We start from the raw sequence: 24,287 nt of genomic DNA on the forward strand, positions 1-24,287 counted from the left end.
TATTTAATATTGAACGCGACGCATCCATTTCCGATTTTATATATATATATATATATATATATATACACACACACATATATACTCGGAAATGGATGCGTCACGTTCAATATTAAATAAACACGACGTGTATGCATGTATGCATGTATGTATGTATGTATGTATGTATGTATGTATGTATGTATGTATGTATGTATGTATGTATGTATACGCACAAATGGTCATATTTATGTATACATAGAAAGGAACAAGACAGAGAGAATGTGTTCTGTGGAGAAGCAATTAAGTATACAATTCTGAAAATTGCGTAAGCTAAAATAACATTAGTTAAAACTGCACAAATTTTGCTCTGGTATTTATTTTCCACTCATTCAGTAAACACACGGGACGGTTTTTAGTAAAGTGTGTTCACGTGCCTGTGTATACCTTTGTTATATATCTTTTGTTTTTGTGTATAAATCTTGTATATATATATTTAGAGCGTATTTGTGGTGGTGGTGGTGGTGGTGGCAATTTCTTCGTACCCGAGGATCATGGGGAAGAGGCTGAGGTCGCTATAGAACACGATCGATGGCAGCAACTCAAGCACTTGACTGGTTCTGTATTTTATCGATATCGAAGGGTTGCAAAGCAAAGTTGAGCTCTGCATGATTTGAATTGAAAACGTAATGTGCTGGAAGAAATTTTGCTTAGGATTTTGTCCGGCGTGCTAACGTTTCTGCCAATTCGCTGCCTTGAACAAATAGAAGTTACTTGAACTTTTATGAGCCTCACCGACTTCCTGGTTTCCTCATCTCTTACGAATCTCAGGATATGTTTTTATAAATATTTTTCTCACATTTTTTAAAAGTATTTCTTTTAGTCTGGCAAAGAAATAGTTTGAAATGACATCACGTAATAAGCGTTCTTTTAAATATTTATACACCATCTAAATAGAGGAGTATGATTTAGTAAAAAAAAAAAAAAAAGATGGTCTTTTAGAAATATTTCTATTATGACGTAATAATCATCACATTTTCTTAACGAAAATCGACTTTGTATACTTTTATTTCATATCGTTTCATTCAGTATGCACCAACAGCTGTATTACATAAACCATCGGGAAATAATATTTATGCCCACTTAAATGTGGATGTTCTGTTAGAACAAACTATGCTGTGGTAGATACTCTGAGAGAAATTCTCATATCAGCTTTTAGTGCGAAATGAATTCTTGATTATCACTGGCAGGGAGATAAATCCCCACCATCTCCTGCGCCGCGACCACCAGATCATGTGATTTCGACCATCCTGGATTTTGTCAATGATGGACACTCGACCGCTAAAGATAGCAGCGACTCATCTCTTCGACAGCGAAAAACAGAATAACATGCCAGAACAGGCACTGGCGTCGTGATTAACTAGTGAGCTTGTTAAAAAATATATATTAGCAACAGAGGCAGTATTAATACCAAAAGGTAATATTTATCCTCACTTAAACGCGGGTGCTCTGTTAGAACAAATTATACTGCAGTAGATACCACGAGAGAAATTCTCATATTGGGTTTTGGTGCAAACCGCGACACCAGCGCCTGTTCTGGCATTGTTTTTCGATATATCGCTGGTGGTAGGATGATTCGCTCTTGTTTCTAGCAGTCGAGCGTCCATCATTGACGAGGTCAAGGAAGGTCGAAACCACGTGATCTGGTGGCTTCGACGCTGGAAATGGCTGGGATTTATCTCCCAGCTAGTGATATAAACAAGAGTGCAATAATCAACAAATTATGACGCCATAAAAGAAATGCACTAAAATTATCATCTATTAATAATAAACGCGAAATTCTGTCTTTCAGGGACCTTTGTATTTCAGTCTACATTTTCTCTAAATAGACACATACCTTTTAGGAATCAGCATGATCCCGGGATTGAAAATCTGTCCTTCATTTAGTTCTTGAACATCCAGCGTTGGGATCTGACTTAAAAGTATTTGGGTTGCTATTTCTAGCAGGTAAAGCTTTGCTGATTCACGCCATCTTGCTTGGCATTTGTCAGATGACATCAGAGATCAAAAGGGAGATAAATGACATCCGCTTTGTTAATTTTACGTCGAGATAAGAACTTTGGAACAAATTGACCGACAGTTGGAATTCAACTTGGGACTGGAACAATAGAATGATTGCTTTACAGAATTAATTCTTCTCCATCCTTAACCTCTGATCAAACACCACTGGGGCATAAAGTCATTAGAAACGTATTATAGTCATGCTATTTAGCTCTCTTTAGTTTTGGGTCGCAGGCTCAATTAGCCCTCCGCAGGAGCTAGCTTAAAAGTCTGCACAGAGTGCAGCTTATAAGCTAGTATAAAATATAGAGCTAAAAGAAGAGCATCAAATATATTTCTTTTCATTTTCTGTGCTGAATAATCTTAGTTGAAATGACATCATAAAAGAACATTTTGCAAAATTAAGCAAAACGTCTTGCAACATGAAACCATTGAAATAACTGCCAGCTAGACGGACGACGAGACACAGCTCGTGTTATAATGTAGATGGATGTTGTAAAATATATACATGCTGTAAACGACATATAATGCAACATTAATACTATTAAATCAGCTTATCATAATGAAAAAGATACCAAGAGTTTTCATACATTTACAAAAAAAAAAGACAATTTAAAAGCATTCACTTCTAGTAAAGGTTGATTTCAAAGTTTCAAACGACAGGATAATTTAAATAGATCCACCAGTAACCAGAGAATTTCCCGGGTTCTATAGAGTATCATCGATCGTGTCAATTACTATCTCCAACTTATGTATTTAATGTACATGAAACAGGCCCTTTTCTAGAAAAGAACGCCTTCCTGTATCTTCAGCTCCTTTCCCACTCACTCTCTCACTCTCTCTCTCTCTCTCTCTCTCTCTCTCTCTCTCTCTCTCTCTCTCTCTCTCTCTCTCAAAAAAATTATCTGTGTTCAAGGCTAGAAGAGATCGTAGTTGGTGGTGGTGATTTAGAGTACTTCAAACTGAAGCCGATACTAGTTTATCTTTCAGAAACATCTCGACCAACGAAGGAATATCAGAACTACATCTTTCTATCGAAATCAAACAAAAAGGTTTAGATAACAATAAACATTTTCACACCGGGTTTTGTCATACTTTTGTCCAACAGTGAAAAGATATTGCGAAGAACACGACCTTGATTCTTAAGTGCTTTTTACAGTTAATAATTCTCCAGTCAATCCCCAGAATCTTTATGCCTTTCAGACTTGCATCCTGTTAAAGTACAACGAATGGTTAGACTAGACGATGGCTCGTCGTAAATAAAATACGGGACGAGCTGGTGGCATGTTTGTATTTGCACATGTCCCTGTTAAAGTAGTTAACCACCAAACTACAATTCCTTACCACAAACCATGTAATTTCTAATGCCATGGTCTTCTACCTTCGTTGTTCTTTCAAAAAATACTTGTTGAAGAAATAAATGGCCAAGATAAACAATCTATCAAGCGTGTTTGGAAAAATCTATAGTATTGTAACAGCTCTAGCCTGAAAAACAAAGTAAAGTGTAACTTGAGTTGGGATATTAAAATTCAGTTTCAATTAGTTCAGTCCGGGTTCAGTCCCACTGCGTGGCACCTTGGGCAAGTGTCTTCTACTATAGCCTCAGGCCGACCAAAGCCTTGTGAGTGGATTTGGTAGACGGAAACTGAAAGAAGCCCTTAGTATATACGTATATATATATATATATGTGTGTGTGTGTGTGTGTGTGTGTGTGTGTGTGTGTGTGTGTGTGTGTGTGTGTGTGTTTGTTTGTCTGTGTTTGTCCCGCCAACATCGCTTGATAACCGATGCTGGTGTGTTTATGTCCCCGTAACTTAGCGGTTCGGCAAAAGAGACCGATAGAATAAGTACTAGGCTTCCAAAGAATAAGTCCTGGGGTCGATTTGCTCGACTATAGGCGGTGCTCCAGCATGGCCACAGTTAAATGACTAAAACAGGTAAAAGAGTAAAAGAGTTAGCTATAAAGATTTACATGTGTGTGTGTGTGTGTGTGTGTGTGTGTGTGTGTGTGTGTGTGTGTGTGCGTGCGTGCGTGCGTGCGTGCGTGCGTGCGTGCGTGCGTGCGTGCGTGCGTGCGTGCGTGCGTGCGTGCGTGCGTGCGTGCGTGGATGATAGTCTCTCATGGTCCTAGAAAGACAGCTCTGCAATCTCTTGCTGAACTACCTGCACAAATGATTTGTTCATAATGATCAAATGTATGTGCTGTACATTACCTCACTCCCGCCATAAAATAAATACTGCCTGAACAGGTCTACGGTCTGCTACATGTCGAGTGTCACAGAGATCGCCGAGCGACGTGAGATGAAGTGTTTTGCTCACGAACGCAACACATCACTCCGTCCAGGAATTGAAACACCCTAACCACTAGGTTATGCGCCCTCTCCTATGATGTGTAGCACACTGTGCACCTGTACAAACAACAACATACATCACATAAGCCACAAAATTACTGCAGAATATATTATAAAAATAGCTGAATGAAAAAAACCTTCTCATCAGCAAGATTCACCAACTTGTGAACCACAAAACATATTTTAGAAACCAATTATTAGAAAGGAAAACAGTAACTGATAATACTACCAACATATATAAAATTCAACAAATCCGACAATTCACTGTAGAAGCTTCATTAATAGCAAAATACTAACCAAAAATCATCACACTCTATACAGTACATGTGAAAGAAATCGTGACAGTTACGAAGGATTAGCTGTTGAACTATTTTATTTCACTTTGCTGTATTGAAAACAAACCAATTAACATTTTTACAGTTTTCACCTTTTTGTTGGAGCAAGTAATTTGTATGGTTAGGCTGTTTATTTCAATTTTCATGACCTGAAAGATATTTATAGAAAAAATAAGGCTGCATCGCTTCACACATTTATAAAGGAGCTTCCACAAAATAAGATGTAATTAAATGGTTCCAATGATAAACAAGTTTGACTTTAGCACACTGGAGAAGGAGATATTTGACTATATTAAACCAGTACTTGAATAGCCCTTTATTTTATCGACACCGATAGGAAAAAGGTTTAGATCTGTGGAATTTTACTCAAAGCTTTAACAAGTATAACTAAGTACTACACCGGTTACAGGCCAACTACGAGTAGTAAGCTACGAAATTCTTAAGTTCTCTCGATTTCCTGTAATTCAGACCGCCTCGTGGTCTCAGAAGACAAAACAGAAAAGGCGTTGCCCCGAATGATGTCGAGGGAGATGCACTGGAACAACCACTCTCACTCACGGGGCTCGCACTTGCAGACAGCAATCTCCGCCCCGATAGCGGTGAGCAAGAATATGATCCAGGGACCGGGAACGTCGGAGGTCTCGACTGCATCAGCCTCGACCATAAATCTGCCGAGCAGCGGAGCCTCGGTTGGGAGATGAACACACCAAGTTGCCGCTGGAGAAAGTGTCACAGAATGTGGCATCCCAGATGGGAGAACCTACAGCCACGGAACAGGAAAATAGTCATACCGTCCAACATTTTACCATCCCCTCAGTCTAGCCCCGCTGGCTCGAACCGGGAAGAGAAGCCTGCAATGTCTAGGCCACGCTTTATGATTTCGTTAAGGGAGTCATGGCGTGGAAGGTGGTCAGCACTTGAGGTTGTTCTATCTTTTATCTTTTACGTTTTTCAGTCATTTAACTTTGGTTATGCTGGTGCGCCGCCTTGAAGAATTTGTAGTCGAGTGAATCCACCCCAGTACTTATTTTGTTTTAAACTGGCACTTATTCTATTGTTCTCTTTTGCCGGACCGTTAAGTTACGGGGACGAGAACGCCGGAGGTCTCGGCCCGAGGTTATAGTAGAAGACACTTTCCCGATTAAGTCCACTCAGTGGACTGTTTCTTGATTTTGTTTTTCTATAAAGTAGTATATTATTCCTGCCAATCCAGTGGTGTAGCTACAGCGTGCCCGAGGCAGCCCTTAAGTTTTGCCATCCCACTACCATCCTGAGCATCCAAGCCTATACAGCCCTTTACAGCCAATATAAATGTGCCGGTACTTGTTTTATCGACCCCGAAAGGATTAAAGGCAAAGTCGGTCTCGGGGGCACAAGGCTAGAAAATATTCAAGTAGTACTTATCTTGACGACACTAGAAGGTTGAAAGGCGAAGTGAGCGCTCAGGGCTTTGAAGTCAGAATATCATGACCCAAAATACCTGCAAGGCATTTTGTCTCACGTTCCAAAGATTATGTTAGACATAGAAATGTGTCGATGTATATTTCAACACCTTTAGGCGCAGGCGTAGCTGTGTGGGCAAGAAGCTCGCTTTGCAACCACATGATTTCTGGCTCAGTCCAAATGCACTGAATCCTTGGTAAGTATCTTTTACTATAGCCCCTGGCTGATCAATCCCTTATGAGGAAATATGGTAGAAGGAAATTGTGAGGAAGACCGTCATACACACACACACACACACACACACACACACATAAACACCCATACGTATGTGTGTGTGTTCGTGTGTGTGTGTGTGTGTGTGTGTGTGTGTGCGTGTGTGTACCTTTGTGTCTGTGTTTGTCTTCTACACCGCTTAGCAACCTGCGTTGGTTTGTTTATGCCTCCGTAACTTAGCGGTTCGACAAAACAGAACGATAGAATAAGTACCAAAGTTTAAAAATAAGCACTGCGGTCAATTTGTTCGAGTAAGAACCCTTGAAGGCAGTCCCCTAGTATGACTGCAGTCCAATGACCGAAACAAGTAAAAGATAACATTTGTTATACGTACTCTGGGAGGAAAAGCATACTTTTTAAGATATATAAGGAAATAAAATATCTGTCTCTAAATACCACCCATTGTCACTATTGTTAGACTACATCGTATAAACAACAATGATTGACCGGTCAACTGCAGCAGAGTATTTCCTGTCAGTGCCGATGACAATTACAAGTTCCTTTAATATATCATATTTTGGGTCTGTAAATTACTCATAGGTGTGTATATCAGTCGTACATAGAGAGATACTCATAAGCATTAAAAAAAAAAAAACATGCAAGTACTAGTATAAATCCCTTACATCCGCCTTACGAAACCCCAAGCCAATAATGTAGTGTAATGTAATGTAACTTCCGTAAGTCACAAAACCTACGAGAAATAGCAACGAAATCTTTCTCCGGTTACATTCATCACTCTTTCAACAAAGCGAATGTGGATTGTGTTTGGAGAAATGACTGGATGTTTTCGGCTGAAATGTCTTTAACCTTTTAACGTTTAGATTACAGTCAAATGTAACGCTTATTTACTCATATTGTTTTGAATTTACCCTGCATTAATTTGTAGCCTTGAGGTTTCGGTTATGTGATTATTTTTAACATTGTAGAATAGGTGTGAGAGACTGGATCTGGCCAGTTTGAACATCAAGCAGGTAGAATATTTTGGCCGAATATGGCCAGTCATAAATCTAATCGATCAAATATGACCAAATCAAGCAATGAACACATTCTCGGGTGTAGGCAGGTGGCATTCATGAAGCCACTTATCAACAAAAGGCCTTCTCTCACGGTGAAACAATACGTAAAAATATTTCGACAGCAAAAAAAAAATGTGTTTTTGTATGTCAACAATATGTGTATGTCAGCAATGTGTGTGTGTGTGTGTGTGTGTGTGTGTAAATTCCACAGGTTTCGCTTGTGAACACTGAGAATTTAGTTACCTTTTGTTATTGTAACGGTAGAGACGACGATGAATTGCAGACAAGATACAGAAGGGGGCGGGGAATGCAAGAGGAAGTTAGTTGAGACGAGAACAATGAAAATATGTGAAAATAACAAAAAGAACAGAAGAGAAATACCTATGAATCAACACAGACGTATAAACATACGCGTTCACGCACGCGCGCGCGCGCTTACATACTTACATACATACATACATACATACAAGGTTAAGCGTTGTTTATCTTGATATGAGATAACCCTGTAGCACATATGTGATCGTGTTACATGTGCCTGGTGTAATCTTATCAGATGGGTTGTCATAGGGAATATATTGGGTTTTGTCTATTATCTGATCTGAACTGTATTTAAGCAAAGTATTTTCATGAAACAATGGGACTTATCAAAATATGATATTTAACTCTCACAAATTTCTTAGTGTCAATGCCAATAACAATAGGAAGAGACTCATAGAAAAATCTACACTAGGTTTCCAATCCTGAATAAGAATTCGGGAAGCGATTCGCTTCAGAATTATTATCAATTATTTTTTTCAATTTACGTCAAGAGGTAAACGATCTTAACTATGGAACGACATCAAAATCATTGTCTAAAATATTATTCTCCTATTGTACTACATCTTCATCTTCATATTAGATAAAAGTTCATAAGGCTAGTTTTTGAACTACAGTCTCGTTGAACGAATCATAGTAGCTACCCTAATAAACTTCGGTATCTCAAAAAAATAAGACATATGTGAGATACAGGCGTGGGTATGGCTGTATGGTATAAGATGTTCATTACGATGTGTGTAGACAAGAAAGCAATTTATTCTGCTGTTTCGGACAGGGTTTAGCAACAAAGAGCAGAAATTGCTCCTTTGATAGTCATGGTGTAATTGGAAAGACAATTCTGATCAATGTCATTTCTTGACGTCAATATAAAAGCATATCTATTGCAGATGTTTTTGTTTTGCAGGTCTTACTCTCAGGCTCCTTCCGAAGTTGGGACACGCAGCACTTTTGCTTTCAAACTCCTCTTGAACTTAGGCACAAATAATATAACTGCTTGCAAAATTACCGAGAATTCGCGAACCAAACACGTTCTTAAAAGATAACAAATAATTACTAGGAGTGATTCTAGAGGTCCTAGACTGGACACTTCAGAACTTACGCTAAAATAAATCTCAAATTGGAAGAGTATCAGAAATACTGTCCTGAGATTTCCAGCAAACCCTGCCAGTGATACGAAAAGAAACAAAAGCCTCTGAAATTCTTAAACTGTATTCACTTTTGACTGAAGTTAAAATCTTCAAATTGTCTACGATTATGAGAGTCAATCTTTTTGGAGATTATCTGTCAAGTGATTCTTGCCAATAATTTCTGACAAACTGGGGCGAATAAATCCATCTCTTGTAAACACGATGGTTAAAACAGCAGATGAATTGATATCAAAGTGCTATTCAGACTGCAACATCATTAACTAACACTATAGGTGAAAAAAAAATACTATATCACATAAATTCCTGGTGTATTGAAATAGTTCTAATTTCAAGAGAAAGTAAAGAAACGCCTAGTGGTAATTACAACCGACCTCGAATCAAAAATGGAAAGTAATCACAAGAATCAAGAACTTCTAGAATTTGACATGCCATTGAAGAGAATACGGTCTTTTCTTCTCTGGAGACAAGAGAACAGTTGTGAAGTGTATCTCTACATCGGTACGTATCATCAGCATCGCAGTTGCTTATAGAAATAAAAACGTTGACTGGGTACTTTCGTACACATCTAAGCAAATGTGTAAGCAAACATAAATATGTGTGTGTGTACGCGTGTGTATTTATATATATATATATATATATATATATATATATATAATACGTATATAAGGTAGATAGATAGATAGATAGATAGATAGATAGATAGATAGATAGATAGATAGATAGATAGATAAGGCGGCGAGCTGGCAGTAACGTTAGCACGCCGGGCGAAATGCTAAGCAGTATTTCGTCTGTCTTTACGTTCTGAGTTCAAATTCCGCCGAGGTCGACTTTGCCTTTCATCCTTTCGGGATCGATAAATTATGTACCAGTTACGCACTGGGGTCGATGTAATCGACTTAATCCCTTTGTCTGTCCTTGTTTGTCCCCTCTATGTTTAGCCCCTTGTGGGCAATAAAGAAATAAGATAGATAGATAGATAGATAGATAGATAGATAGATAGATAGATAGATAGATAGATAGATAGATAGATAGATGGGTGTGTATGATTGTGTATAGCAGAATATATTAATCAAAGGAATTCCAACGTTGTCTGATTTTCACGTTTTATTTACAATCTTATAATAATATAAGATCATATAATATAATGAAATGATAGAATATTAAATGTCCATTCTGATTAAACTAGTACTTTCATGCATTAAACTATGCAATCTTCAGGTTCATATAGTAGTGGTGACAGTTATGTTTTACAATTCACAACTGTAGCGAAAAGGCTAAAATGTGTGCCTTAGATACATTTATATAGTCTCCAGAATGTTAAGTTTTGCAAACTGTATTCTGATCAATCAATGTGTGGCTTAACTAAATTACTTAAGCTGATTGGTGTTTGGTTTAGGCGTCTCATGTCAAGACCCTGGCCAAAGCAGTAATTGTTTGGCTATTTTTAGAAATGTAAGCAACATTTTCGAGGGATTTTTACATTTCAGTTATCATCACCATTATCATCACATTTAAAATTGATGTCGTTGGTGGTGGCGGTGGTGGTGGTAGGAGTAGCTGTGGTGATAGAACTTTAAACCCTAAATAAGATTATTTTTACTGACTTTTCTCTTGACTTAGCTAATATTTTCCTGCAATCGTCATCATGAGACCCTTTAATATTGTTGTTGTTGTTGTTGTTAGTGGTAGTGGTCGTAGCAGTAGAAATAGTACCTCTAAGTATTATTATTATTGTTTATTTAGCTTGGGTTGAAATGTATCAATAAAGTTCTTTTCTCTGATTTTTCTTTCGATTTCACTTGGACTGTGTAGTTTGTGGAATGGAAATATTATGCATATTTTCCAACCACATGTTGCTAGATCGTTAGTCAAAGGTATCTGACGGACATCTGGGTCTATAATTTGCTGTCGGTGCACACTCGAACGTTCTCATGGTGCATTTCCGGTCTGACCCACATACAGTTCTTCACAATTCGAGCATTTGATGCAGTAAATTAAATTTCTGCTTTTGCAGTTTATATTTGCGTTTGTGAATATTTTTCCGGTTTTTGTTATTTGGCCTGTATGTATGAATTGGAATGTGTCACATCGGCTATCATTGCATTTAGATACAGTGAATGATTGGTCTTTGTTGCTAAGGTCAAACTTTGCCTATATATACATACATAGTAAACATATATTTGTATGTGTTGTACAATTGTATTTACACACATGTGTGCACGCGCACACACTCGTGCATATATAAATATGTTTATGTATGTATATAAGTGCGTGCGTGTGTGTGTGTATTCATTATTACTACTTTTTTCACTCATATGAAATAAAATATCTATAAATATTAGATCGATTGATAGAGGCAACTACATGCCTGCAAAAGTAGTATTTTATAAAAGCATCATAAAGACAGGATTTCTTCTGCTATTTTGTTGTTGTTTTTAATGAATTCGGGAGCTGAATTAAAGGTATGTGTCTTTCATATGTTACACATATTAAATGAATTGAGCTTTAAATATAACAAAATTTATACTTGTCATATGTCAAAATCTACCACAAGTTCCAGTCCTTGTTGTAATGAAGTGGCTTGTGTGCCTCGATGATTTTGAGAGCTATGCCAGAGGATGTTGGACAGATCAAAAAATAGAAGCCAATCTAATATGGATAACTTCTTCACAGAGGTAAAAATGGTTTCGTATAGGGCCAATACTCCTATCTAGGAAAGAGCAAAGTTACAGAAACCTCGATGACAATTCAAAACCAACAAGACTTGAGAGAGAGAAGCAGCCCATAATCAAGAACCGTGAAGGAAAGTCGTCCATGACCTATGCTTCAAATGGGAGGGGAGGACTTGAGTAAGTAACAACAAAATACTGTATTACTCACTCAAACTCTATTCATTGAATCACCTTTTATAATAAAGTGGATTTTTTAAATAAGTATTTATTTGTCCAGCCAGGCGGAACGTTTCTGACACACGTTGATATTTTCATTAGCATAAGAACACTTTTAAGTTTCACAAATGTTTCAGTAGATTTCCGTGGAAAATTTATCACTATTACTGGTGGGTTTTGTGGTTGTTGTTGATAATGTTATTTAACCCTAGGTTAGCCGTGGCCCAGCACAGATATAATTAAAGGCTGTGCAGCCTTGCCCATCCTGCGTATTAAGGACTATCTTATCTAATGAGCCCTTCCTGCTTCATTATATTGCTGATTGGTAGAGTTGTGGTATTTTTACTGCAGCACTTTATCCTCTCATTTCAGTTCCTACTAGTAATAACAGGCAAATCACTCACTTCACATCCTTATGTCTTAAAAAAGAAAGGACATTCTTGACAATGAAGTTCTAATCGTACGAAACAACGTGATGGTTACAGTTGATATAATTAGATCATGGGTTCATTCGCTCAGTGATGTTGTTTAAATAACAACAAAATACAAAGATAATACACTCCTTAAATACTTTGAGTTTCAATGCACACACACAAACGCATATACACATATATGTGTGTATGTATGTCTGTATGTATGTATATATATATATATATATATATTTAGATATATATATATATATATACATACATACACACATACATACATACACACATATATGTGTATATGCGTTTGTGTGTGTGCATTGAAACTCAAAGTATTTAAGGAGTGTATTATCTTTGTATTTTGTTGTTATTTAAACAACATCACTGAGCGAATGAACCCATGATCTAATTATATCAACTGTAACCATCACGTTGTTTCGTACGATTAGAACTTCATTGTCAAGAATGTCCTTTCTTTTTTAAGACATAAGGATGTGAAGTGAGTGATTTGCCTGTTATTACTAGTAGGAACTGAAATGAGAGGATAAAGTGCTGCAGTAAAAATACCACAACTCTACCAATCAGCAATATAATGAAGCAGGAAGGGCTCATTAGATAAGATAGTCCTTAATACGCAGGATGGGCAAGGCTGCACAGCCTTTAATTATATCTGTGCTGGGCCACGGCTAACCTAGGGTTAAATAACATTATCAACAACAACCACAAAACCCACCAGTAATAGTGATAAATTTTCCACGGAAATCTACTGAAACATTTGTGAAACTTAAAAGTGTTCTTATGCTAATGAAAATATCAACGTGTGTCAGAAACGTTCCGCCTGGCTGGACATATATATATATATATATATATATATATATATATATATATATATATAACAGTTTGACTCAACTCCACATGACTTAAAATTTTGTGGGCGTGATGACCACGTCCGTACGTATGTACGAGGTAGTACTGAAAAGTTCCTGGCTTTAGGTAAAAGAAACTACAGACGGACCACTTAATTATGATTTTATTCAGCATATTTCGTTCTCAGGTTCATACACTTATTGCCGCAGCCTTTCAGTTTTTCTAAGCCCTGTAAAAGAATTCGGAAGGTTGGGCCTCCAACAAGGCCTTTCACAATACTCTTAAAGCCGGGAACTTTACAGCACCTCCTGCATATACACAGGGTGGCCCAAAAGTTACTGAGGAGTTTTAATTGTTAATAACTCACTTATTCTTACAAATAGGTGTATGAAATTTTTATTCAATATAGAGAAGATAATGGAGATTAATTTGCATTAGTTCTTTTTCATCATACCTCTTTCCAAAATTTATTCCATGACAGCTGTAAAGGTTTCAGGGTCCAGTTCCCTGATTTCTCTAGTGATATTCTCCTTCAATTGCTCCAGGGTTTTGGGTTTGTTGACATAAACATTCTTCTTGGGGTACTCCCACAAGTCAGGACTGGTCAAGTCTGGGGAATGCGATAACCAGTTGACATCACAGTAGCGAGAGATGATTCTTTCTCCAAAATATTGTCTCTGCAACTGTATTGTCTCTCTTGTGGTATGAGCCTCATCTTACTGGATCTACATGTCGAGCTTATTTTGAATGGCCGGGCGCAAAAAAGTTCTCGATCATAGACCTGTACTGCTCATCAGTCACAGTGACAGCATTCCCATCATCGTCCTCGAAGAAATAAGGCCTGATTATCTCATCCATCGTAATTCTCAAACCGGCAAAATTCACTGCAGTAAATTATCTTCTACAGAATTATTTCCGGTATTTGGCGCGCTAAAACGAGGACATTTGAAATATAACCCCAATGTAATTGGTAGAACTATATACATGTCTAATTTAATCGGACGTCTCGTGTATAGTCCTGCAAATTATATTGAAAAGAGCGATCGTACTGATGAGCTACGGACTATTACGTAAGTAATTTTGTTGATAGCGAAACCGGTCTACGATCACTTCTTTAAATTTTGTATATTTTCATTTGTCTTGCTCGCTTACGTTTTGGTGCTTGCTGAATTTTCTTGAGAACAATCTTTAGTGGTCAGATCGTAGGTGGTCTACTTCTAGCATAATGGATGTCCACTTAGTGGTTATCCCTATTATATGTATGTAATATAATTTTTCTGAATCTTCAGATTTTTCAATCTGCTAGGCCACTGGTTTTAAATTGATATTAATCAAATTAATATTCAATTTGTTACCCTTATTATTTAAATTATATATATATATATATGCGAGTGTTTGTGGTTATCTATGTGTGTTTAGCCCAAAAAGGCTCTGAAACGATGCATCCTCGAGAAAAACGAATTTGATTTTCAAATTCTGTCTCACAGACAATGTTGTTCGTAAATGATAATAAAAAAATATTTCCTGCGAGCTATAATTCAAATTTTAGATCGACAAATCTTCCACTTTCTATCTATTACTTTCAAACTATCTCTTTCTATATACATAGACCATACTCTTCAACACTCACTCTCTTTCTCTATGTATTAACTCACACGCATGGCTTTTATTTTGCTTAATATCTCGTATTCTATCTAATGTTTACTTCCATTCTTTCACAGCTATCACGTACAAAAATCCTGTTTCTGATTGGGTAAAAATTATTAAAATTTAAACCTCTGTAACATTTTTCTAAAATTTTTCTGGAAATTTTTTCTTGTGCTTAAATCCCAGCAACTGACCACTGCATCATCATTCCATAAAATGTGTTTAAGGCTAAAACTATAGGCTAACATATCGAAACTATAGGCTAAAATATCTAACTTGTGTAGGCTGAATATTTGAGTCTATAGTTTAGCCTATAGTTTCGTTTTTTAGCCTATCATTTAGATATTCAGTCTATACTTTTGATATGTGAGCCTTTAGTTTAGGTAATATGAAATATTTTAGCTTATAGTTTCGATATTGAGCCTACAGTTAAGATATTTTAGCCTTTACGTAATATATTTTAGCCTATCGATATTTGAGCCTATGCTTCAGTTATTTTAGACATGTGTGCCTATAGTTGAGATATTGTAGCCTATAATTTCGATATGTGAGCCTATAGTTTTAGCGTATACTATGAGACTAGCCTATAGTTTAGATATTCAGCCTATAGTTTACCCTATAGTTTTAGCCTATAGTTTTAGTCTATAGTTTACATATCCAGCCTATAGTTTAGCCTATAGTTTAGCCTATAGTTTTAGACTTAGCCTATAGTTTTAGCCTATAGTTTAGATATTCAGCCTATAGTTTAGTTTTAGCCTATAGTTTAGATATTCAGCCTATAGTTTAGCGTTTTAGCCTATAGTCTTAGTCTATAGTTTAGCCTATAGTTTACAAATCCAAACTAAATGCTCAAATATCTAAAGTATATGCTAAAGTACCTAAAATATAGACTCAATATCGAAACTATAGGCTAAAATATTTCAAATTAACTAAATTATAGGCTCAAATATCGAGACAATAGGCTATCGAAATTATAGGCTACAATATCTAAATTATAGGCTAAAATAATTAAACTATCGGCTCAAATATCGAAAATATAGGCAAAAATATCTAGGCTCAAATATCGAAACTATAGGCAGGCTTATTGAAACTATAGGCTAAAATACCTAAAATACATGCTAAAATACAAAATCGAAACTATAGGGTAAATATAGGCTCAAATATCAAGACAGTAGGCTGAATATCTCAAACTATAGGCTAAATTCATAGCCTAAAACTATAGGCTAAAACTATAGGCTAAAACTATATAGGCTAACATATCGAAACTATAGGCTAAAATATCTAACTTGTATAGGCTGAATATCTAAAATATAGGCTAAAACTATAGGCTAAACTATAGCCTGAATAAAACAATAGACTAAAACTATAGGCTAAAACTATAGACTAAAACTATAGGCTAAACTATAGGCTAAAATAATGACTAACACTAAGGCTAAACTAGGCTGGATATGTAAACTATAGGCTAAACTAAAGACTAAAACTATAGGCTAAGACTATAGGCTGAATATCTAAACTATAGGCTAAAACTAAAGTATAGGCTAACTATAAGCTAAAACTATAGACTAAAACAGGCTAAACTATAGGCTGGATTGTAAACTATAGACTAAAACTAGGCCAATAGGCTAATGCTAAATCTATAGGCTGAACTATAGACAAAATCTATAGGCTAAACTATAGGGCTGAATATCTAAACTATAGGCTAAACTATAGGCTGAATATCTAAACTATAGGCTAAACTATAGGCTAAGGATAAAAAATATAGGCTAACCTATAGCCTAAAACTATAGGCTAAAACATTAGGCTCACATTTTAGCCTTTACGTAATATATTTTAGCCTATCGATATTTGAGCCTATGCTTCAGTTATTTTAGATATGTGTGCCTATAGTTGAGATATTGTAGCCTATAATTTCGATATGTGAGCCTATAGTTTTAGCGTATACTATGAGACTAGCCTATAGTTTAGATATTCAGCCTATAGTTTACCCTATAGTTTTAGCCTATAGTTTTAGTCTATAGTTTACATATCCAGCCTATAGTTTAGCCTATAGTTTAGCCTATAGTTTTAGACTTAGCCTATAGTTTTAGCCTATAGTTCAGCCTATAGTTTAGATATTCAGCCTATAGTTTAGCGTTTTAGCCTAGTTTAGCCTATAGTTTACAAATCCAAACTAAATGCTCAAATATCTAAAGTATATGCTAAAGTACCTAAAATATAGACTCAATATCGAAACTATAGGCTAAAATATTTCAAATTAACTAAATTATAGGCTCAAATATCGAGACAATAGGCTATCGAAATTATAGGCTACAATATCTAAATTATAAAACTATCGGCTCAAATATCGAAAATATAGGCAAAAATATCTAGGCTCAAATATCGAAACTATAGGCAGGTTTATTGAAACTATAGGCTAAAATACCTAAAATACATGCTAAAATACAAAATCGAAACTATAGGGTAAATATAGGCTCAAATATCAAGACAGTAGGCTGAATATCTCAAACTATAGGCTAAATTCATAGCCTAAAACTATAGGCTAAAACTATAGGCTAAAACTTTATAGGCTAACATATCGAAACTATAGGCTAAAATATCTAACTTGTATAGGCTGAATATCTAAAATATAGGCTAAAACTATAGGCTAAACTATAGCCTGAATAAAACAATAGACTAAAACTATAGGCTAAAACTATAGGCTAAGACTATAGGCTGAATATCTAAACTATAGGCTAAAACTAAAGTATAGGCTAACTATAAGCTAAAACTATAGACTAAAACAGGCTAAACTATAGGCTGGATTGTAAACTATAGACTAAAACTATAGGCTAAAACTATAGGCCAATATAGGCTAATGCTAAATCTAAGACAAAATCTATAGGCTAAACTATAGGGCTGAATATCTAAACTATAGGCTAAACTATAGGCTGAATATCTAAACTATAGGCTAAACTATAGGCTAAGGATAAAAAATATAGGCTAACCTATAGGCTAAAACTATAGGCTAAAACATTAGGCTCACATATCGAAACTATAGTCTATCTAACTATAGGCTGGATATCTAAATTATAGGCTAAATGGCTAAACTATAGTCTAAAACTATAGTCTAAAACTATAGGCTAAAACTATAGGCTAAACTATAGGCTAAAACTATAGGCTAAAACTATAGGCTAAACTATAGGCTAAAACTATAGGCTAAAACTATAGGCTAAACTATAGTCTGAATATATAAACTATAGGCTAAAACTATAGGCTAAAACTATAGGCTAAAACTATAGGCTAAATTATAGGCTAAGTTATGAATGAAGAAAGCCGTCACATGTGAATATCCGAAACTCCTCACCCGAACCTCGCAAAAATTTTTTCGACCGCGTATTCCAATACAATCGGAATCTACACTATTTGGAGCGTATTTGTAGCGAATTTCATTTTAAAAATATCCATTTTTCTGCATGTTATGAGACAACAAATTCGTGGTGAGTAGGGCGAAGTGGGGATTGTAATGATGTTCGCCGATTTCCAGATTTTTTTTTTTAACCTTTAAGGTTTTTCTCATCGTTTTTAAGTGTGTAGTGGGAAAGAAACATTGGCGAAAATCGGCACTAAGTGGGAGAGGAGGTTTGAAAACAATTAATAAATTTTCAAATTTTCTTTTCTTTCTTTTTACCAACTCCCATTGGACAGAATGGGTCTGGAAACGGGAAAGGGGGATTCATGAATTTTCAAGCATTTTTTTCATAAAAACTTTTCCCCCATCATCTGCAAGGGTGTGGTGTAAAAATTTGGAAAATCACCGTTAGAGAAAATACTAACTTATGTGAATGCGCTATTCTGAAAGTCCTTGGCGGACTTTCGAATTAGTACAGCAACATGGCAATATTGTGAAAATTTCCCGGCATCGACGGGATACTCAACTGGTGTGTGTGTGTGTGTGTGTGTGTGTGTGTGTGTGTGTGTGTGTGTGTGAGTGAGTGAGTGTGTGTGTGTGTGTGTGTGTGTGTGTGTGTGTGTGTGTGTGTGTGTGTGTGTGTATACCCTTACATACGTATATATACATATATACCTATGAATAAGGAAAGGACAATGGATGGATACTTCAAGAGATTTAAAAATAAGGTCTTCTGAATTCGCACTTTACAACTAATATATCTCCCATTTCACCTTTGTAGGGCTCATCCTCGCACCCACAGTTAACTTTCTAAACTAGTCATTGTAAGAGCTCAACGAGATAGATAGACCAACTCGCAAGTTGCTAGATTTACTAAAAACCTCAACATCAGTGGAGATGTAAACAGGTTATACTTTAAACGCAAGGATGGTGCTTATGGTCTTAAATCTGTATTGATGTTATATGAAACACGTATTGCGACACTGAAGCAGCATCTGTAGCACAGTAGAAATCAGTAACTATCTTACCCAAGATTGTGAGCACGAAAACAACTTCATTAGGATAGCTAATGAACTTGAGGAGAGGCATAAATAAGAACCGATACAGATCTCTCTTCAAAGAACACTGGCAAATTCTGCCTAAAACAATAACAAAATGAAAAAAGAGTAGACCAGTTCCCTGAGAAGACCCAAGAGTCGCAAGCCATACAGAGAAGAAACCATATAAAAAGCTTGGCGTGGTGTACCAAGTTTATGATACTCCACTTTGAAGGCTACATCCACGAAACTCAAGAACAAGAGATCCTCACCAAGTACCTAGAGCATAAAAGGCCAAGAAAAATTGACGGACAACAAATGTAGGCAATGCAAAGCTAAAACTGGAGACATCGACCACAATCATTGCCAACTGCAAGAGAATGGCTTCTAGATATTATCTTTTCATGAGATTTGATACCGTGGCCAGAATAATCTGGAACAAAATAAGTTGAAAAAGAAAATACCAGTAGGCAATTTTGACTTTATTGAGATCGAGAAATAAAAAGAATGTCAGTGAAATTAATTAAAACAAGCATCAGGTTAAAACACAACCAGCCAGATATTGTTGTGTGGGACCAGTGGAATAAAATGCTCTGTTGTAGAAATGAGCAATTCTCTGGGCCCCATTACGATCAAAAAAATACAGGAGAAAGAGAAAGAGAACGTCTATGGACCATTCGTCAAGAATTTGCAAATCCAGTACCCAAGAAACACTTTCAGTTTTATTCATATTATTGAAGCAACATAATATGTTCCATCCCGCCCGGAATAAAGTATGAGAGAGAACGTAACTCCTTAATTCATACGCTACAAATGATCGCGATATCTGGAACAATAAACATTTGCTGGACCTTCTTCAGGTTTAAAATAAGATGAATAAAACAAGATGGCTTTCTACATAACCATGCTACCAAGTACGTGGTCGACCAAAATTTATTTCAAATTTAAAAGATAAAAATAAAACATACATAAGTAACATGTTGTTGGCACTCCGTCGTTTACGACGTCGAGGGTTCCAGTTGATCCGATCAACGGAACAGCCTGCTCGTGAAATTAACGTGCAAGTGGCTGAGCACTCCACAGACACGTGTACCCTTAATGTAGTTCTCGGGGATATTCAGCGTGACAAAGTGTGACAAGGCTGACCCTTTGAATTACAGGCACAACAGAAACAGGAAGTAAGAGTGAGAGAAAGTTGTAGCGGAAGAGTACAGCAGAGTTCGCCACCATCCCCTGCCGGAGCCTCGTGGAGCTTTAGGTGTTTTCGCTCAATAAACACTCACAACGCTCGGTCTGGGAATCGAAACCGCGATCTTATGACCGCGAGTCCGCTGCCCTAACCACTGGGCCATTGCGCCTCCACATAAGTAACATATATGCATATATAAGCGTGCGAGCTTGAGTGTCTCTGTAAGTGCGCATGCGCGCGTGCGAGCTTGCGTGTCTCTGTAAGTGCGCATGCGTGCTTGCGTGTGTGTGTAAATTCATCATTAGTGTTTTATACAGTCCAATGAAATATTATAGTGTGATAATGGGAGGCAAACAGCCAGGTGCACATTTTTCACTCTGTAATTACACTGAGAAATGTGTTCTTGCTATTTTCAATTTATTTAATGAACTGCAGTTACGCCTTATATAAATATCCAACTTGAGGGGGAAGGAACTTCTATCTACCGCTCATCTACCCACCAACCATTCACTGAACTATGCAATGAACTCCATGCATTAAATTTATGTAAAGAGAGGTACCCAGTGTTGACCAGGTGCCGAATATTGAAACGTTGTTGTTGTTGTTGTTGTTGTAGCCGTTGTCATTGTTGTTGTTGTTGTTGTTGTTGTTGTTGTTGTTGTTGTTGTTGTTGTTATTGTAGTTGCTGTTGTTTTTCTTTGTGCAGCTGAAATTACTTAATTTATAGCAAATTTTTAATGCATGCTATTATATTTACATATATTTTGTATTTCGAATCGAGGGGAGTGAACGATGTAATCGCAGAGTACCGGAAGCACAAGTTCCACTGGGCCGAACATGTCGCAAAGTTCACAGACAACACAGTTGCTGGGTGGTATCCAAGAAATCGGAAAAGGCTACTTGGAAGGCATCCATGATGATTTCCTCAAACAGTTTTGGGTCAAGATGGAAAAGAATGGTGATCAAGAAAAAATTGGAAGCGTATTGTGACCAGCGATTTTTAACAATACTGTGATATTGTGATATTTTGTATTGCAATGCAGTTAAATGTCTATGGTTGTATTTTACTCAGTTTCTATGAAGTTTATACTGAGATTTTGTGCTTAGAGATAATTCTAATTTGCTAACATAAGAAAATCATATTTTTATGTTTTGATTTTCTATATCTTCTTGTAAGTGTATCTTAATCTGCAGCACGTAAAACAGAAGTAGTTTCAACGAAAATGTGCTTTATACGGAATGAGTTCTATGATAACTACTGCTAGTGGTACTCATGAAGATTGTGGGGGTGATATCGACAGCTATTTGGTCTAGCAAATACCACCCCAGGAAAGAGACCCTCATTTTGATTAGAGGCGGAAACAAGTCCAGTTCGCAGAAACTTCAACCATTCTGTCTACTTTCCACAGCACCTGACGAGCAGCTGAGTTATTGAGTCCCACCATCCTGTGCAGACTTCTTGGAGGAGATGCTGTTGCTCTTTTCCTTTGGCTCTTCCAAGAAGGCGAGTTGGAAAGTATCCCAAACCTGAATGCCTATAGCTAGAGTCCCAGCAGGAGTCTTCTGACTCAACTCTTCTGTTCTGTGGTTTCGTGCATTAATGAAAATATGCCTGCTTGACTCAAGACGTGGACATACAACAGGGAGCTGACCATGAGAGAAACATGGATTTGTCAGTTCAACTCTTAACAAACCTGTGGATCCAATTCTATGCTTTACTTATTCTGAAAAAGACAGTTTCATTGAAAATTGAAAGCGTTTGAACTGAAATCACATACTTGATGGGATGCGGCGAGAAATCCGTGGAAAGGAAACAATTCTTTGGGTACAAACAATCATAATGATTACTTCGATAGCGTGCAGGCACGAGAGTTCTGAGAGTTAGTATTCTACGTTTACGGAGTTTTGGTGCATTCAAATTTTGTAGCAACATAATAGGTGGTCCCACTTTGAGTTACAGATTGTGAGGAAAGAGAGCACTGAACTGGAGAAAATTGAAAAATTCTATTGGAGTGTTGGCAGACTCACTAGCATCAACTATAGTGTGAATTGACTGATATTTCTCCTCTCAGTGTCAACAGATACCTGAAGTTTGCCCCCATTTGGAGTAAAATTTTAGCAAATGAATTTTTACGTGCTGAGTCTTCAAGAAGGAACAGTTTCCTTGCAAATGTTCCGAGACTGTTGTCGCTCAACACCTACAGAAAATACCTGAGCAGGGAGAAACATTCCGGAAAACCGATGTTCTGGAAAGACAGGACTGAACTTAGGGATTAGTGCGGGGCTGGAAGAAAAAGAGCTTGGGCACAACATGGGAGACAAGAGGAAGAGAGACAAGAGGAAGAGAGACAAGAGGAAGAGAGACAAGAGGAAGAGAGACAAGAGGAAGAGAGACAAGAGGAAGAGAGACAAGTGAATCGAGTGTGTCTGAGAATAAAGTGCGAGACCAGCCAGCTCCGATGAGTGGAGGCCAAAATAGTAGCAATAAGAATAAGAATATATATGTGTGTGTGTGTGTGTGTATGTGTGTGTGTGTGTGTGTGTGTGTGTGTGTGTGTGTGTGTGTGTGTGTGTATGTGTGTGTGTATGTTTGTGTGTCTGTGTTTGTCCCGCCAACATCGCTTGATAACCGATGCTGGTGTGTTTATGTCCCCGTAACTTAGCGGTTCGGCAAAATAGTCCGATAGAATAAGTACCAGGCTTACAAAGAATGAATCCTGGGGTCGATTTGCTCGACTAAAGGCGGTGCTCCAGCATGGCCACAGTCGAATGACTGAAAGAAGTAAAAGAGTATATGCGTGTCTTTACCTTTATACATCCATTTATATAATTGATGTTGGAGAGATTACATCCCTGTAATTTAGCGGTTCGGCAAAAAAAAAAGAAACATGTACCAGACATTAAAAAGTAAGTACTGGTGTGATTTGCTTCACTAAACGCTTCAAGGCAATGCCCCAGCATGGCCTTAGCCTTTGGTTGAAATCAATAAAACAATTAATCAATAAAACAACAAAGCAATAGATAGATAGATAGATAGATAGATAGATAGATAGGTAGATATGGATAAAAGATACATATGAATTTATATTGTATTCTGGTAAGACGACGAGCTGGCAGAAACGTTAGCACCCCAGGCAAAATGCTTAGCGGTATTCCGTCTGTCTTTATGTTCTGAGTTCAAATTCCGCCGACGTCGACTTGGCCTTTCATCCTTTCGGAGTCGATAAATTAAGTACCAGTTGCGTACTGGTGCCAATCTAATCGACTGGCCCCCCTCCCCACCAAAAAATTTCGGACCTTGTGCCTTGAGTAGAAAAGAATATTGTATTCCGGGTATAATCGGGGGAAAAAAAAAAGTTACGGTCTAAGGGAAATAACTGTGAGCAAGTAATATACAGCAAGTTGCTTCCCTTGTGCCACTCGCTGGGCGAAAACTTTCAACCATAACTTCGACGCCATGATTTGGATTAAGTTGCTTATGCGTCATATTAATGTATATACACAAATACACACTTATATAGGGATATATATATATATCTATATATATATACTAACTTGCATTGAAGTGATAGCCTACCAATATTGTTTTGGTTGTGGCGTCGAAAACGCATCAAAATCATATAAATAAAAGAGCAGATCACAAAATAAATTTAACGGTCTATGGGACATAACTCGTGCATACTCACAGACATTGTTTGTGTTTATAGGCGTTGGTTATTTCCCTTTGACTGTACCCTTATTTTTGCTTTTACGTCAGCAATTTCGCTATTTGGGGGTTGCTGCTTTGCATTTTGTTGCATGTGAAATTGTTCTGTAATTTAACTGATGACCTTATTTGACAGTTGCACTATGTAATTAAATTTCTAAATAAGCTTTACAATTCTCTGTTTAGAAAACATGTATTTAGCTTCGTTATGAAAATAAACAA

At 36.9% G+C, this 24,287-nt stretch overlaps 1 long non-coding RNA gene across 2 annotated transcripts in view; it reads right to left on the minus strand.

Moving 5' to 3' along the window:
• The window catches only part of LOC106878363 (uncharacterized), a 9,860-nt gene extending 7,407 nt beyond the window's left edge, over positions 1–2,453 (minus strand). For both annotated transcript variants that reach the window (XR_016243689.1, XR_001410497.2), the window contains exon 1: positions 1,874–2,453. This is a non-coding gene — a long non-coding RNA (uncharacterized LOC106878363). The remainder of the gene's footprint in view (positions 1–1,873) is intronic.
• Between the last annotated feature and the right edge of the window lie 21,834 nt (positions 2,454–24,287).

The sequence above is a fragment of the Octopus bimaculoides genome, chromosome 11, assembly GCF_046866305.1.
Source record: "Octopus bimaculoides isolate indiv1 chromosome 11, ASM4686630v1, whole genome shotgun sequence".
In the NCBI taxonomy this organism is placed as follows: Eukaryota; Metazoa; Mollusca; class Cephalopoda; order Octopoda; family Octopodidae; genus Octopus; species Octopus bimaculoides.